At 40.3% G+C, this 17,506-nt stretch overlaps 1 protein-coding gene across 8 annotated transcripts in view; it reads left to right on the top strand.

The window, feature by feature from the left end:
* OSBPL6 (oxysterol binding protein like 6) overlaps positions 1-17,506 on the top strand; it is a 117,258-nt gene that overhangs the window by 29,348 nt on the left and 70,404 nt on the right. For all 8 annotated transcript variants that reach the window (XM_067471294.1, XM_067471289.1, XM_060779741.2 and 5 more), the window contains exon 2: positions 7,566-7,613. The gene's annotated coding sequence lies outside the window, so the exon portion shown is untranslated. The remainder of the gene's footprint in view (positions 1-7,565; positions 7,614-17,506) is intronic.

Here is a 17,506-nt window from a genome sequence, read left to right as displayed (position 1 = left end):
ACAACTGGAAAAGCTGACATGATATGAGGGTTTAAAGATCGAACTGCAAAGACTCTGGCACTAACCGGTAAAGGTGGTCCCAGTGGTGATCGGCACACTGGGTGCAGTGCCTAAAGACCTTGGCCTGTACTTTAATACAATTGGCGCTGACAAAATTAGCATCTGCCAGTTGCAGAAGGCCACCTTACTGCGATCTGCACACATTATTCGCCGATACATCACACAGTCCTAGACACTTGGGAAGTGTCCGACGTGTGATCCAATACAACAGCCAGCAGAGTAACCTTGTTTGCTGTGGACTCATCTTGTGTTTCAAAAAATAATAATTCTTTATTTGCATCCTGCTTTTCTCCCTAAACAGGACCCAAAGCGGCTCACAGCATTTAAAAAACAATACAGGGATTCTCCTTGTCATGCAGTAATATGTAATATTAGTTCAAAATGCTATGACCCCCTTACTTTTCTGCTGAGTGGAGATCCCCAAAGCCCCTCCTTGACAACATCAAAGTGATGAACATATCATAAATTAATAGAAGTCTTTAAAAAAAACCTATTTGTCTGATCACGCTTTGTGTTCATGAATTATAGGGAGGCCTTGTCTGAACACAAAAGATGCCATTTCCCTGCTGTTTGAAGGGAGGAAAAGGATTTCCCCCTAATCTTGACATTCCCTAATGTCTGTTCACATTCTCAGTGAATTTGACATGAAATGGCCACATCTGGTGAACCCACGATACAGCCTGATGAATGTGTCTTTATTAATTAATCAAGAGGTTATAGCAGTCATGATGAAAGACAGTTGTTATTTCCTGTTTCTATTATGCCCTTTTTTGAAATAATGTCTTTATATCTCACTAAATGTTAATCCTATAGGAAAACCAAGACAAAAAAAATTATACAATAGGGCAAAAATGTATCTTGCCCCCATCTACACAGTGGTGACCATTACAGGTTCCAAATGCTATAACTCCCATGGAAGTTAATTAGCATTCTGGAGTTCCCTCTGCCCTGAATTAGTACGTACAAGTGTTGATGCTTTTTGTGCTTCCAATATCAACAAGGCAAGTGGTGGGTCATGCTGAGAGTCATACTCAAAAAGATCTGTAGGGCATCATATTGAGGAAAGCTTCTCTAATGAGTTCTGAAATCACTAAGTGGATCAGCGCTGCTTCCTTTGCCAAATGTTCCTTTGCCAAACCATAGGTGTCATGCAAAAATGAATTCTTACAACCAGTGTGCCTCTGTATTGTACTTTAAGGCACGGTCTCAAATGATATTATTAGGTTGCAAGAATATTTTGTGCTCAGCATTTCCAAAGGCTTTATCCTGCGCTGGAGCCAAAAAAGATCTCACCGTAGTTAAAATGAAAACTGCTATCTCAGTAATGTACAAAAGCCGTCTTCATAATAAGGAATAATGTTAGGTCATCTTCTGTTTAGAGTACTTGGCAGAATTCCACCTTTCTGGTGAAAACTAGCAGTTTCACTGGATGAACGACAATAGGTTGTTAATGAACATACCAGCCAGTGCTCCAGCAATAAAGAATGAGGGATTGGCAAGCGCCAAAACCGCAGATTCGGCAATGGAAATGCGGTATGTGATAAAGTATTTCCAATGAATATTGTTCTTAACATAGCTCAGAATAGTTCTGTGCTGTGATGGAATTATTAGCAAAACTCTGGGCACTAAATCACTTGGCTTGCTGGAATCAAAACCTCTGCTTAGCCATCATTCTGCAAGGGTGACCTTCATAGAGCCTAGGAAGGAAATCTCGTTTGCCTGTCATTCCAGGATAATTAAAAAGGCTCACTCGAGTGGCAAAATGGCCTAATACTCATATTAATAGAGCCAGTTGGAACATCCTAGCTAGCATTAGGGTGCATCTACACTGCAGAATGAATGCAGTTTGACAGCAATTCAACTCTCATGGATCAATGCCCTGGTATCATAGGAGATGTAGCTTTACAAGGTTTTTAATGCTCTCTGCCCAAGAGTGTTGGTGTCTCAGCAAAGTTACAACTCCCAGGATTCTATAGCATTGAGCCATGGCAGTTAAAGTGGTGTCAAACTGCATTCATTCTGCTATAGATGCACCCACATTAATAATAATACTATATATCTATCTATATCTATATATCTCCCTGAAGGGACTCAGGGCGGATTAGAGCACACACATAAGGCAAACATTAAATGCCGTTTTACAGTTAACAAAGACAGATAGTACATAAACAGAGGTAAAGGCTTTCCGTCTTTTTCCATCTCCAAGGCTGTGCTTGACTCCGGCCACAGGGGGTGCTGTCACTCCATCTTCCATGCTCAGGAGCTTTGTTATCCGTAGACGCTCTCCAGCATGTCCACATGGGTGACTTTTATTATCTCCTCACCAAAGCGGTACCTATTTATCTACTTACATTGCTGTTTTCAAACTGCTAGTTGAGCAGAAGCTGGGCTGATAGTTGGGAGCTCACCCCAACCTGGGCTTGAACTGTCAACCTTTTGATCAGCATGGTTTTCTGCAGCTGGCAGTTCAACCTGCTGTGCTAAAGCCTGGGTTACACTATGATAGCACTATATTCCACTTTGACTACCATGGCAACTTTCTGTGGAATTCTTTCGTTTGTTGTTTCAGTGAAATCCAACACTGACAAAAATTCAAAATGTCCTTCACTAAACCACAAATTTCTAGATTCCATCAAAAGTCAACATGGCAAGGTAGTTTAGTGGTTTGAGTAGTGGACTACGACTCTGGAGACCAGAGTTTAAATCCCTACTCAGCCATAATACCCACTGGTGACCTTGGAACAAGTCAGACTCTTTCAGCCTAAGAGGAAGATAGAAGCAAACCCTATCTGGACAAATATTACAAACTAACTAACTAACCAACAAAAACCAGCAACCTCAAAACCATTATTGTTTACCTCAGGGTTGCCAACAACATTGTTTACCTCAGGGTTGCAAACAACAATCAATAGTGCTCTAACAGTGTCTTGACTTTAGAATTAAATCCCATGTCCAAGATATCTCATTGTGTATCTATAATCAAATGTGAAAATCCATAATACAGGTAGGCCCCAAGTTGCAAACATCCAACGTACAAATGACTTAAAGTTAAGAACAGGGGTGAGACAACAGGAAGTGAGAGAAATCTACTCCTCGGAAGGGAAATTAACTCCTGGGAGAGTTATGATGGGGAAAAAAGGTGTCTCCACTGAAGCTTTAGCACTAATCCTTGTTTCCATCACAAGCCAATTTTTCAATATTCAATTCTCACAGGGGCAGAAAGTGAAGTGAAATCTTCTGAACAGGGGCACAGACAACAAAACAAATACCACAGGGGTTTTAACCCTTCCCTGTGCAATCCAAAGCTAAGAAATGTATATCCTTCTTGTTTGTAACTTGAGGACTTACCTGTATTCCAAAATCTCACCCTCTCCCCCAAAATGCAAAATACTTCTGAACTGAAGCATGTTGGTTAAGGGATGACCAATCTGTATTTCTGTATCATTTTCCATCCCACAGGGGCTCCTGAAGTGATGAGCAAATAAAAACCAATTAATACAAAGATATAACAGTTTTAAAACACATTAAGATACTCTTTAACACTCATAAAAGCAGTCTAAAAATAATGCTTAACAATAAAAGAATGTAAGATGCAGCTAAAAGGGAAATTAGCATAAATATAAACAGTCTTACTTAAATATAAGGAATACGTTACATCAATGAGTTACAAAGAAGTAAAAAATAGCAATCAATGCTATGGAACCCCCGAAGGCATCAGCACTCTTTGGTTCTTTGGCAGAGAAGGCCAAAGACTTTGTAAAACTACAAGTCCCATGATTCCATAGCATAGAGCCATGGCAGTTAAAGTGATGTCAAACGGCATTCATTCTACAGTGTGGATGCACCCTCCATCAAAGGAGGCAAGTCAACCTCTAACTCCGGCAAAACGTCTGGAGAGTATGCTTCTGGAATATGGCCATGCAGTCCGGAAAACTCACAGCAACCCAACAGTGATATGAAATAAAATGAAAAAAATTGTTAGTCTTAAAGTTACCACGAAAGTTCTTTTTCTTTTCATTGCTTTGATTCACATCCTGATTAACAACTTACAGACATGGAATGTGGTAGAAAGATGTTAGATGCCTGTTAGCATCTTTCTTGTGAAATTTAAAATGCTAGACATAGAAATAAAACTTTATTGCTATTCTCGGCCAGCTATGAAAGCCCTAAACTTGCAGTAGATGCAGTAAATCTCATGGAAGTTAATAGACTGAGAGTCAAAGTGGTAGTAGACCCTTTATTTTCTGAACACACTGAGCAGTTAATATCCACTAATGATGCCTTAGAGAGCATCTCACAGGACTATTTTTGTGGCACTAATGGCCACCCCCCCCCCAAAAAAATCTCCCCATTTTTTTTTTTTGCTCCTAATACTTTAAGGTGCTCTTCAAAAGAGTTAAAAAATAGTTTGCCTCAAAATGACCTAAAATTCCCAATCTGGTGAAAGTGTCTGCATATCCCCTAGAGCAGTGGTTCTCAACCTTTCTAATGCCGCGACCCCTTAATACAGTTCCTCATGTTGTGGTGACCCCCAACCATAAAATTACTTTCGTTGCTACTTCATAACTGTAATTTTGCTAGTGTCATGTAAATATCTGATATGCAGGATGTATTTTCATTCACTGGACCAAACTGGGCACAAATACCTGATACGCCCAAATATGAATACTGGTGGGATTGAGGGGGTAGGGGGCGGGGTTGATTTTGTCATTTGGGAGTTGTAATTGCTGGGATTTATAGTTCACCTACAATCAAAGAGCATCCTGAACTGTACCAATGATGGAATGAAACCAATCTTGGCACACAGAACTCCCGTGACCAACAGAAAATCTGGAAGGGTTTGGTGGGAGTTGCCTTAAGTTTTGGAGTTGTAGTTCACCTACATCCAGAGAGCACTGTGGACTAAAACAATGATGGATCTGGACCAAACTTAGCACAAATACTCAATATACCCAAATGTGAACACTGGTGGCAGGCCCGTAGCCAGGATTTTGATTCGGGGGGGGGGGCTGAGTTTCGGGGGGGGGAGCTGAGTCTGAGTGAAAGAGGGTCTACCCTAGCAAACCTTTTGTATCATTACCCCAATACCCCCATGCATATGGGATATATTGAGTATGGTGATCAGATCATGATATGAATAAACATAACAGTTTAAATAATGCACCAGTAAGACCCTTTCGCGAACCACCATGGGAATTTCGGGCAGGGGGCTGAAGCCCCTCAACCCCCCCCCCCCCCGGCTACATGCCTGACTGGTGGAGTTTGGGGAAAACAGACCTTGACATTTGGGAATTGTAGTTACTAGGAATTTTAGCTCACCCACAATCAAAGAGTATTCTGAATTCTGCCAACGACAGAATTGGGTCAAATTTGGCACACAGAAACCACCCCCCCCCATACTAACAGAAAATACTGTGTTTTCTGATGGTCTTTGGCGACTCCCCTGACGCCCCCTCGCGACTCCCCCAGGGTCCCGACCCCCAGGTTAAGAAACGCTGCCCTAGAGGACAGTTGGCAGCAAACAAAATTTGTTTGTTTATTTGAGTGATTATAGTGAAGTTGTGGTACTGAAATGTCTCCCCCGCCTCAATGCAACTCCATCACCATCCATAGTTGGATGTGTTAGAGCAGAGGTCAGGTCAGGTCACAGTCCCTCAAACTGTTGGAGGGCCGGATTATAATTTGAAAAAAAAAACATGAATGAATTTTAATGCACACTGCACATATCTTATTCACAGTGCAAAAAAACACTTTAAAACACTACAATAATTAAAATGAAAAACAATTTCAACAAATATAAACTTATTAGTATTTCAGTAGGAAGTGTGGGCCTGCTTTTGGCTGATGAGATAGGGTTGTTGTTGTTATTGTGTTCTTTCAAGTCGTTTCAGACTTAGGTTGACCCTGAGTGAGGGCTGGGTAAATGACCTTGGAGGGCCTTAGTTTGAGGACCCCTGTGTTAGAGGGATAAGCCTTGTTTAGTACGTTTGTATGATAATCTTCACAAAACTCTTAATTTTCATATTTGTGCTTGGCAGCCGCTTGACATCTATTTTACTGCCAATGATTTAGTGACTGCTGTCTCTTCTGTGAAATGTCTCTTGCTGTAGATAGTACTGGGAAGGAGACACCATCATTATAATCTTGTTTTAAAGTAGAGAAAACAACTATTCTCTGATTGTAGTGATTTATTTTTTACTTTCGTCTCTCCCTGCTTCAACGCTGAATCTACTTAATCTGCAATCGACGTAATCTTCTTTTGTCCTTGGAGATCTGTTGTCTGATCTATTTTGTAAGAGATTGTAATGGGTGTTGTATTATGATTGTTATTAGTACATTTTCTGTGGAGTATATTTCCCCTTACTGCATCTATTATTATAATGGGAAATGGGTTCTGTGAGCCAGTATTTTGGACCGGTTTTGGGACAATTAGTCATTCCTCTGTATGCTAAGCAAGTGCATTGGTGAGTCACTGTCTCCTTGCAGACAGAGTAAAAAAAAAAAAGGAGGGATGCGAACCAGCATCTTACACAATTTCTTCAATGTTCTGAGTCATTTCTGCTTACCTCACCGACAAAAATAACACTATGCAGATCCGAAATCTTGTTAGCACTCTTGCAAAATCATTTGTCACTAAAATCCAGGCATTGGTAATTATTATTGGAAATGATGCAAAATCCAGCTTGACCATAACATCCCAGGTTGCTCGCAGTACAATTCTGCTGCTGCCTTAGTGGAAGCATTAACAGCTCAAAAGAAATCCTGGTCTGTTGCTTTGCAGCTGTACTGCACACTCTAAAAATCCAGCATTTGGCAATTGAGTATTCATGGAGAAGTGAATACTGGGATTTTGGGTGTCATCCCTCAATAAGGTGGGCCATGTCACATACTGCTGCTCATAATTCCGAATTCAGGTTTAGCTCCTGAGAATAAGTACCAATATAATTCATAAACAGGCAGTCCAGTCATGTCCATTGATGCACCTGCTTTTTAATAGAAAGAGAAGTTTGTATTGTGACAGCTAAATTAGCACCGTATAATGAGGTCGAAGGCTGTTTAGAGCCGTACAGCTGTCGTGCCCAATCTATGCAGCTGTCATGCCAGGAATTTTGTCCAGGATCAGATTCCGGAGCAGGCAAGCAAAGATCAAAACCAAAGAGTTATCATAGTCAAGGATAGGTAGCTCGGTACTCAGGATCAAAATCAAGCAGGGCAAAGTGAGTCTGTATAATAGAATTGGATTTAAGGACTTCATAACATCTTATGCACCCCCAGTTGTCTCTTGCAGTTTAGCCATCAGTATTCAAGGTCTAGGAGCATATAATTGTCTTCAGGGGCAGTTTTAAGGGTGTGTCAGCACCTTATATCAATTCTGCAATTGCCCTTCAGCTTCATATTATTAGGAAGGTATTGCACTCCGAATGAATACTGTATACCATATAAAATGTTACATTTAAATTGGTCTGCTGTAAGTATGGCTCAGTCTTCTTTTCTTGCTTTTTTAGGTCCTAGGTCTTGATGATTCCGCATGAAGCTTGAGGAGGCCATGGCAGGTAGGAGAATTATGTGACCAATATTATATTACAGATGATGAAAAAATGAACTTTGTAAAGTCATGTTTGTTGCTGTCTGTCATTTGAGTTATTTCTGACTCATGGTGATCCTAAAGTAAATATTTCAGGTGTTTTCTTGGCAAGATTTGGTCAGAGAGGGTTTGCCTTGTTTGTTGGTGTAATGAAAATCAGGCGTAGTTCATGCTTTATTATTCCACGTCTTGCCAGAGAAAGAAAATATGCCAATTATCTATAAAGTACAAGAAGTTTACTCTTTGTAATGCAGGACAACATATTTACAATCATGAGATCAGTTGCATTGACTCACACAATGTCCTTTTGAGAGATATATAAATGGTCTTTCGGTGTCCATGTGGAAAACTTCTTCCAGCAGCTCACGAAGCAAGAACTCTCTCTCTCTCTCTCTCTGCAATCACCTGCACAGCTCAGCCTAAACATGAAACTGTTGTCAAAATTCCCAGGCTCAGCTAGCTCCCTGAGCGTGGCCCAACCAATCAGCTTTGTGCTTTGCATTTTACAGTTAACACACTCACTAAATGATTTCTTACATGCCCCAACATTGTTTTCCTATGAAGCAGAGAGAACATGACTTGCCAAAGGCAATCCAGTGGGTTTCAATGGCTCTTCCAGAATCTTAGTCCAGTGTTCAAACCACTCACTGCACCATGCTGGCTTATTGTATGGAAATAAATAAGACTACACAATAGTGTGTTAAATATGGCAGTATTATCCTGATCTGGAATGTCCTGGTGTCAATCCAAAACACTAATACCACATTTCAGTGTGCATTACTCTACAGAGGGAAATGTGTTATTTTATTCATCAGATAGTTCATGATTGTTATGTAGATATACACATCCCTGTCTTGGTGTATGGTTACCACTAGAGCAGAGGAATGCACATACGTAAACATTGTATGCACAGAAATCTTTATGCTGAGCACAGGCACATTTTCCTATCCCTTGTACATGATCAGATATTATAGCAGTGGAGGGATGGCTACAATAATTTGTTCCACTGTGGATGACACGTTAGACAATGTTATTCCTTCTGCTCTCCTTACAGAAAGTCTATAATTACTTGACAATAATTTTGTTAACTTCTTCATTGTGCAGTAAATCTGAAACGGTCCAAAGCAATTTGTTTTATCAATCAAGCTATCCAAAGTAAAGCAAAATGATTGATTCAGTGAGATTTAAATGGAAGCAAGATACACACATTCAGAGATGCTTTTATTGATCTGTTCATTTAGCTGTGACAAGAGTAAGGAAACAAAGGCCCTAATTGCTTGTTCTGCGCTCATTCAATATGTGTGTGTTTCCTCAAAAAAAAAAATCTGCTTAGTCTACATATGTTTTCCCAGAGTGCATGATGTCACTAATCTCAGTATCCTTAGATGACTTGATAATAATTTTGGCATAACATCTCTCTTTCTGTCTCTGTTCCTTTCTCGTTATCCTCAAGGACAATTCCAATTAATTAAGAATAGGAAAGTAGCCTGAGTTTTAAAAAAAGAACAGTAGCAAGGTCAGACTGTGCATCAATTTGCATTGGCGACAAAGTCAATTCAATTAGCATTGCTATTGCCACCTCAGACTCTTGCAGTAGTGAAGACTGTGCATATCTTCTCTTCCCTGCCAGTATTTTTCTATTTTCCTTTATGCTTCGTATGGTATTTTCTTAACACCTCCAGATAGTGTTAAAGCAATGTAGCATTCTGTTTTGTTTTCTCTGTAAATACTTGTGTACCATCCAATCACATTCTCTTTAGCTGAGGTTTAGAAGTAAGTGGGGAATTGTTAGCATCCTGCTTAAGAGTTTACATTAGCAAAGGAATGCTCGCAATTGAAATATGGTCTGCAATCTACAGTAATTTCTTTCTTTATTTTGAGAACTAAATTATGATGGGTGCTCAGGAGGAAAAATGGCAATCAGGATACTCCAAATTGTAGTAAAGTGCTGTTGATGGTCAAAGGAAGAGAGATTGCATTGAAATCATATTAAATCTACAAATGCATCTTACTGTTTTATCACATGTGTGTGTCAAAGGGCTATCCATACACCCAGAATATAAAGGCAGATAATCCACAATATCTGCTTTGAACTGGCTTATCTGAGTCCACACTGCCATCTATATAAATAAAATGTAATGTTTGTTTGTGGGGTTAACATAACTAAAAAACCACTGGATGAATTGACACCAAATTTGGCCACAAGACACCTACTAACCCAAGGAATGACCATCACTCCAAAAATATTGAGTTTGTCATTTGGGAGTTGTAGTTGCTGGGATTTATAGTTCACCTACAATCAAAGAGCATTCTGAACTCCACCAATGATGGAATTGAACCAATTCCACACACAGTTCTCCCATGGCCAACAGAAAATACTGGAAGGGTTTGGTGGGCAGTGTGCTTTGGTTTTGGAGTTTTAGTTCACCTACATCCAGAGATCACTGTGGACTCAAACAATGATAGATCTGGACCAAACTCTACACGAATACTCAATATGCCCAAATGTGAACACTGGTGGAGTTTGAGGAAAATAGAATCTTGACATTTGGGAATTGTAGTTGCTGGGATTTATAGTTCACCTACAATCACAGAGCATTCTGAACCCCACCAATGATAGAATTGGGCCAAACCTCCCACACAGAACCCCCATGTGGGCGACAGCAATGCATGGCAGGGGATAGCTAGTATCATCATCATCATCATCATCATCTTTATTTCTGTTCTGCCCCATCTCTCTGAGGGGACTCAGGATGCATTACAGTGCACATATATAGGAAACATTCAATCTTGTTATACAGTTAACAAAGACAGACAGTACATAAACAGAGGTAAAGGCTTCCCATCTTTTTCCATCTCCGACATCTGGAGGCTGTGCTCGACTCTGGCCACAGGGGGTGCTGTCGCTCCATCTTCCACGCTGAGGAGCTTTTTGTCCTTGGATGCTCTCCTGGTTGAATTGCCAGTATGACTGCATGGATGCCATTTACACGCACACATATATATACACACTGTATTTGTATCCCCGTCTTCTCAGCCCTCAGGCGACTCAGGGCGGTTGACAATGGCAACGATTTGATGCCCAAAACCACCATAAAACGTTTAAAAACATTAACACATAATATAAAACCATAACAAGGATATTAAAACATTATTACCTCCCTGCCAAAGTGGTACCTATATTTATCTGTTTTCAAACTGCTAGGTGAGAAGAAGCTGGACTGATGGTTAGGAGCTCACCCCAACCCAATCTTCAACTGTCGACCTTTTGATCAGCAGGATTTTTTGCAGTTGGCGGTTTAACGCATTGTGCTAAAACCCAGTTCAGTGTGGATTTTGTACAGCTGAGTGTAAAGGGTCAAAGTAAACCTAGCATCCCAAGAGGTTTTTCTTGTTGACTCTATGGCTGCTTTTGTAAAACTCCTTGAAGATTTATTGAGATACTTGTTTTAAATACATTAAGGACAAAGGGTAATAAAAGACAGGTCATAACATTTCATAGTAACACAAAAGTAGCTTCCATTGAGATCCAGTTGTTCCTGTCTTGTGTGAAGCAAAATGCTCCTTTATTTGGCTGAGAGCATTGCTTTCCCCAATATCTGTACTGTGCTGTATAAGTGAAGCTTCCCAATTGTAGTCCAGTGAAAGAGTTTTACTTCTGTTGCAGGTTGAAATCTCAAAGAATTAAGTCCTTCCTCTAAGATGTAAGACTCACAGGGCTCGGTGGCCTTGTGAGGATTAAGGACTCTTTTGTTGCCCTACTACTGTATTTCAAGATTTATTTGCAAATTTTAATTTAGCTGCTGTGACAAATTAAGGAGGATGTTAGTTCAGGTAGAATTACATCTGATTGTTACTTGCAAGGTATCTCTTGTGTAACTGCTACATACAGACACATCATTTAGTACTACTGAGCTTGGAATCAGTAATGCTGTAGTGCGAAACTGTTAATTAAATACTAAAAACACGGATGAAGTTGACCTGAAAAGTACAATATAAAGTTGTTTTCAAGATGAATTAGGATAATTTATGCAACTTTTGTGACAGTTGAAGCCATCATCTTTGGTGACTCATTTCTGACTCAGGCGCCGAGTTGTAAAAATAAAATCCAATGAAAGATTCTGCTCTTAGGAAATAATAAAAATGTATAGGTTGGCGCTTGGGATGTGTTTTATCTGTGACAGCAGATGTTCATGAGTAATTTTAATGTTTGTTCAGTCATGCCAGTAATGATTTAGGGAAGGAAAATTAAATGGAGACCCCCACAACTACCCGTGTTTTCACCTACTCCTCTAGGAATCTCTAGTTTTTCCAACACAACTCTATATTATGGTTGGGCTGGAAGTGATGTAATTCATGGTATTTCTTTGTATCAGTGGTTTCACATAATCGCAATATGGCTGGGTACAAAGCTGTTGGAGATGCAGATGCAACGATTTTAGTAAGGAGACGCCGAGGATCTTGTTTTTACAGATATATTTGCTTTTTATATTACATTTTAAATGCTGAATTGTTTATATAATAGTTTTAACTGTATTTTGATATTTGTTATGGCATTGAATTGCTGCTGACTGTTTACCGCCTTGAGTCGCCTCTGGCTGAGAAAGGCGGTATACAAATCCGATAAATAAATAAATAAATAGTCTTACTGTAATAATAATTCAGATGAAACCTATATCCTATTGAAATCAATGTCAAATGCCCTGCTGATTTGAATGCTCAATGTCTTAATTGTAATTTATTTTTGTGAGCACTCTCCAACTCTTCAGACTTTAGGGTATAGATATTTTGGAGCAATGAAGAAGAGAAGGAAGTTTCACATTCTAGATTTTTTTTTAATGTGTAGACTTCAGAAACTGCAAGTTGCTTTTGGTGTGAGAGAATTGGCCATCTCCAAGGATGTTGCCCAGGTGACACACGGATGTTTTGATGTTTTACCACCCTTGTGGGAGGCTTCTCTCATGTCCCTGCATGGGGAACTGGAGCTGACAGAGGGAGCTTATCTGTACTCTTATCTGTACTCTGCAATACTGCTGGCACAAGGGTTTTAACCTATTGTGCCACCAGGTCTCCACATTCTAGATCATTTTTAAAAGAAAAGCATTGTAATAAAAAAGAAAGGAAAGAAAAAATAAAAAAGAAAGAAAGAAAAGTAAAAAAATTATGTATATCTAGCTTTTGTTTCCATAAGAGGGAAACATGTCAGATTTGCTTATATTCATAGAATCATAAAATCATAGAATCATAGAGTTGGAAGAGACCTCATGGGCCATCCAGTTTAACCCTCTGCCAAGAAGTAGGAAAATTGCATTCAAAGCACCCTAGACAGATGGCCATCCAGCCTCTGTTTAAAAGCATCCAAAGAAGATACCTCCACCACACTCCGGGGCAGAGAGTTCCACTTCTGAACAGCTCTCACAATCAGGAAGTTCTTCCTAATGTTCAGATGGAATCTCCTTTCTTGTAGTTTGAATTCATTTAATAGATCATTTAATGTATGCAATCATCTTGCAGTTGTATGTACTACAGTACATTTACATGCTCCTTGATACACCCCCTGATACAAGTTATAGTAACTTATTCTTGTTAATTACCTTGATTTTTTAAAAACACAAAACAAAGAGGCACCAGATTCCACCTGATCTTGGAGGTTAACAGTGGTCAGCACTGTTTAGTATTTGGATGGGAGTCTGCCAACATTTACCAGGTGCTGTAAGCTATATTTCAGAGAGAGAAACCTGAAAAACCACCTGTAAGTATTCTTTGCCCAAGAAAGCCTCATGATATTCACTGGGGTCGCCGTAAGTCAACAAGTGACTTGAAGGCACGTATATATATAGTACCTCAGTTTGATAGGCAATGTGAAGGCAAGTGCACACTCACTCACTCTCTCACACACACTTTGCTTTTACTAGCAAAAGAATGGCCTGTTTTAGTTGCGGTGTTCAGTAGCTATAATCCATCATATAGACAGACTAATCCATTTTCTAGCGCAGCAGCGTCATTGTTCTAAATGGCCGGAACAAATCTTGGTCTCAAAGGCAACTGCCACTTCTAATTTACTTTTTTAGTGGTTTCAGTTTAGGGCACTGTGCATTGCTTACCAGCTTTTGTCTCCCGAATCTTTACCCCACCTGCATGAAGCAAGGCCAATGAGTATAAGATGTGGAAAGTTTGTTTCACTGCTGTAGAGCTCATATTTAATCTAATCCACATTTCATGGGAGTGATTGATCCATTTTTTTCTAAAACTGGGTTGTTGTAGGGTTTTTTTGGGCAATATAGCCATATTCTAGAAGCATTCTCTCCTGATGTTTCGCCTGTATCTATGGCAAGCATCCTCAGAGGTTGTGAGGACCGAGGATGCCTGCCATAGATGCAGGCGAAACGTCAGCAGATAATGCTTCTAGAACATGGCCATATCTCCCGAAAAACCTACAACAACCCAGTGATTCCAGCCATGAAAGACTTCGACAATACATTTTCTGAAATTCTTTGTGTTTTCTGTTCTATGACCCACACAAAGGGGTTCACACAATATTTGTGTAGCCTATCTTTTAAATCTTCCACAATGCAGATGTGTGTGTGCACGCATCAGGCTGGCTAAATATTCCAGTGTTGTGCCTATTGTAGGAGATAGGTTTTTAAGCAATTAAAAATACATAAAATTAACTCTGCGCATGTTAAATAGATTAAAATTGGCTGAAATACATTAAAAAGTAATTCTTTGTGGATTATTAAATGCTCTAAAATCATTCCCTCTTATTGACAAATAAAATTACACACGTATGCTTGTTAAATATTATTAAATTGTTAGTTATAGAGAAATGAGGCTTAAACGTACTTTATGGAGCTTTAATTAATTTCTTATTGATGATCTAAGTTGAACTAAAAGGAACCACATTGACTATTCCATTGATTTTAATGATCTGCGAATGATTTTCCGTGGCAAATTATGTCAATTAAAATGTATATATATATCTGAGGAATGTTATGAATATGACAAGAAGGATTTAGGAGTCCCATGCATCTCAAAGGCTACACTCTGTTCTAGAAATTGGGAAGTCTTTTGGCAGTAACTCCTCATGGTTTAGAGAAATCTCTCCTCATTTCCCACAATTTCTTTCATTTGGCAAAACTGGAGGAGGTGACCTCACAACCTCTGAGGATGCTTGCCATAGATGCAGGTGAAACGTCAGGAGAGAATGCTTCTAGAACATGGCCATATAGCCCGAAAAACCTACAACAACCCAGGTATCAAGCTAGTCCAAATCAAATAGTACATCCTAAATTCTTTATCCATTGCTGAGATCTTCTGGACTTACACTGAATACAAAAACCACAGAGAACCATCAGATTTATGCGAGAAGCTTCTTCAGTGCAAAAGGTGACAAGAAGCTCAGCTACATACTCACTGGAAATCTGGGAGCGTGGCATCTCTTCTCTTTTCTTGACTGAGATGCTTCCCAGGTATTCCTTCCCCACCCATAGCCCTAAATGGCCATGTGGACACATTCCAGTGCTGGAAAGGAGTCTTCACCAAGGGGCAGAACGAGCAGCCTACTTGAACAGTGAGGGTGGTTGTGGCCGCACAATAAAGAATTTTGGCCTCACTAGTCTTGGAGTGTAACTCCACAAGGGCTGCGGTGGTTGCTTCAGCTTTTTTCATTGTGTTACTCTGAGGATATGTGTATAGCTCCTATGTGATTAGGTAAAGGTTTTCCCCTGACATTAAGCCCAGTTGTATCTGACTCTAGGGGTTGGTGCTCATCTCCATTTCTAAGCCGAAGAGCCAGCTTTGTCCATAGACAACTCCAAGGTCATATGGCCGGCATGGCTGCATGGAGCACTGTTACCTTCATGCTGAAGAGATACCCATTGATCTACTCACTGCATGTTTTCGACCTGCTAGGTTGGAAGAAGCTGGGCCTAACAGCGAAAGCTCATCCTATGGATTCGAACATTCAGTCAGCAAGTTCAGCAGCTCAGCGGTTTAACCCACCGCGCCACCGGGGACACCTATGTGATTACAACCGTGGATATTCATGTTGGGAATCAGGAGCTGTTAGGCTCAAAAATAACCCTCTCTGGGGGGTGATTCCACCAAAAATATAGCAGCAGAAACTTACGTTTAGTGAGCAAGGACTGGCTTACATTCAGGATGGAACAGGATTGCAGATCTTCAACTTCATAGGATCAAAAATAATATGTTTATCTATATAAATAAAAATGTAATGTTCATTTGTGGAATTAACAGAACTCAAAAACCACTGGACAAAATGACACCAGATTTGGACACAAGATACCTAACGACCCAATGTATGTCTTTCACTCAAAAAAAAATGATTTTGTCATTTGGGAGTTGTAGTTGCTGGGATTTATAGTTCACCTACAATCAAAGAGCATTCTGAACCCCACCAACGATGGAATTGAACCAAACCTGGCACACAGAACTCCCATGACCAACAGAAAATGCTGGAAGGGTTTGGTGGGTTCTTTGGTTTTGGAGTTGTAGTTCACCTACATCCAGAGATCCCTGTGGACACAAACAATGATGGATCTGGACCAAACTCTACACGAATATTCAATATGTCCAAAAGTGAACACTGGTGTAGTTTGGGGAAAATAGAATCTTGACATTTGGGAGTTGTAGTTGCTGGGATTTATAGTTCACCTCCAATCACAGAGCATTCTGAACCCTACCCATGACAGAATTGGACCAAACCTCTCACACAGAACCCCCATGTGGGCCACAGCAATGGCAGGGGACGGCTAGTTAAAGATAAAAGAAATCCATTCTTGATTGGAAAGGTTCTTGGAGCTAACTAGCTTCACTGAGCTATCTTCTAAGGATAAGAAAAAGGAAAAATAATAAAACTATGTCTACTACATCTTGCCTTAGACAATGGCAAGATGCTTCCTCGCTCTAGAGAAGACAAAAGGAGAAGAGGCCAGAAAATGGAGACAGGCCACATGGCCAGCCCAGGGCAATTTTAAAAACCATCTAAAGTTTCCCTGAAGAGATCACATTCCTAGGTATTCAAAGGAGAGGCGACAGTGGCGTGCGAAGATGAGTATAGCAACCCCCTGGCCCTACCTAACCCCTTCTTAAAATGAACTAGCTAGAGGAAATTGGGGAGGAATCCATCAGTCTATCTAGGCTAACTACTCATTGAGAGCTGGAGATTTGTGCAGTCAGGGATGAAACCCAACAATTCACAATACACTACAAACCAGACACGGAGCACTACAAAGATGGGGAACTGATCTAGTATTTGGGAGAGATGTTTTATGTCCCCTGGGATGATGCATATTCCTTCTGGTTAAACATTTTGCAAATTTCCCATATATGCAGAGGTGGCCCTAGGTAATTTTCAATGGTAAGCAAACAGTATTTTGCCCCCCCCCCCCCAATCATTGATATATATATTCTGTTTGTCATGGGAGTTCTGTGTGCCATTTTTGGTTCAATTCCATCATTGGTGGAGTTCAGAATGCTCTTTGATTGTAGGTGAACTATACATCCCAGTATCTACACTTGCCGCACTTGCTCCCTTGCCTGGCCTGCTTTGGGTCCAGAGGCATGCCTGAAGACCCTGGCGTGTGCACCAAAAGTCACCTCTTCTCCTGACTTTCTCCTCAGCCATTGGGACCAAGAGAGAGAGAGAGAGAGAGAGAGAGAGAGAGGTGGAGATGCCCACCTTTCCTGAAGGTAGGTACAAAAACAAAGGAGGGAGGAAAGGTGGGAGATACCTCCAGCTGGAGGGGCTCTCTCTCTCTCTCTCTCTTGGTCCCAATGGCTGAAGAGAAAATCAGGAGAAGAGGAGATTTTGGTGTGCATGCTGGGGTCTTCAGACACACC

This window comes from Anolis sagrei, chromosome 1, assembly GCF_037176765.1.
Source record: "Anolis sagrei isolate rAnoSag1 chromosome 1, rAnoSag1.mat, whole genome shotgun sequence".
Taxonomy (NCBI): Eukaryota; Metazoa; Chordata; class Lepidosauria; order Squamata; family Dactyloidae; genus Anolis; species Anolis sagrei.
This window is presented reverse-complemented; position numbering and strand designations above follow the sequence as displayed.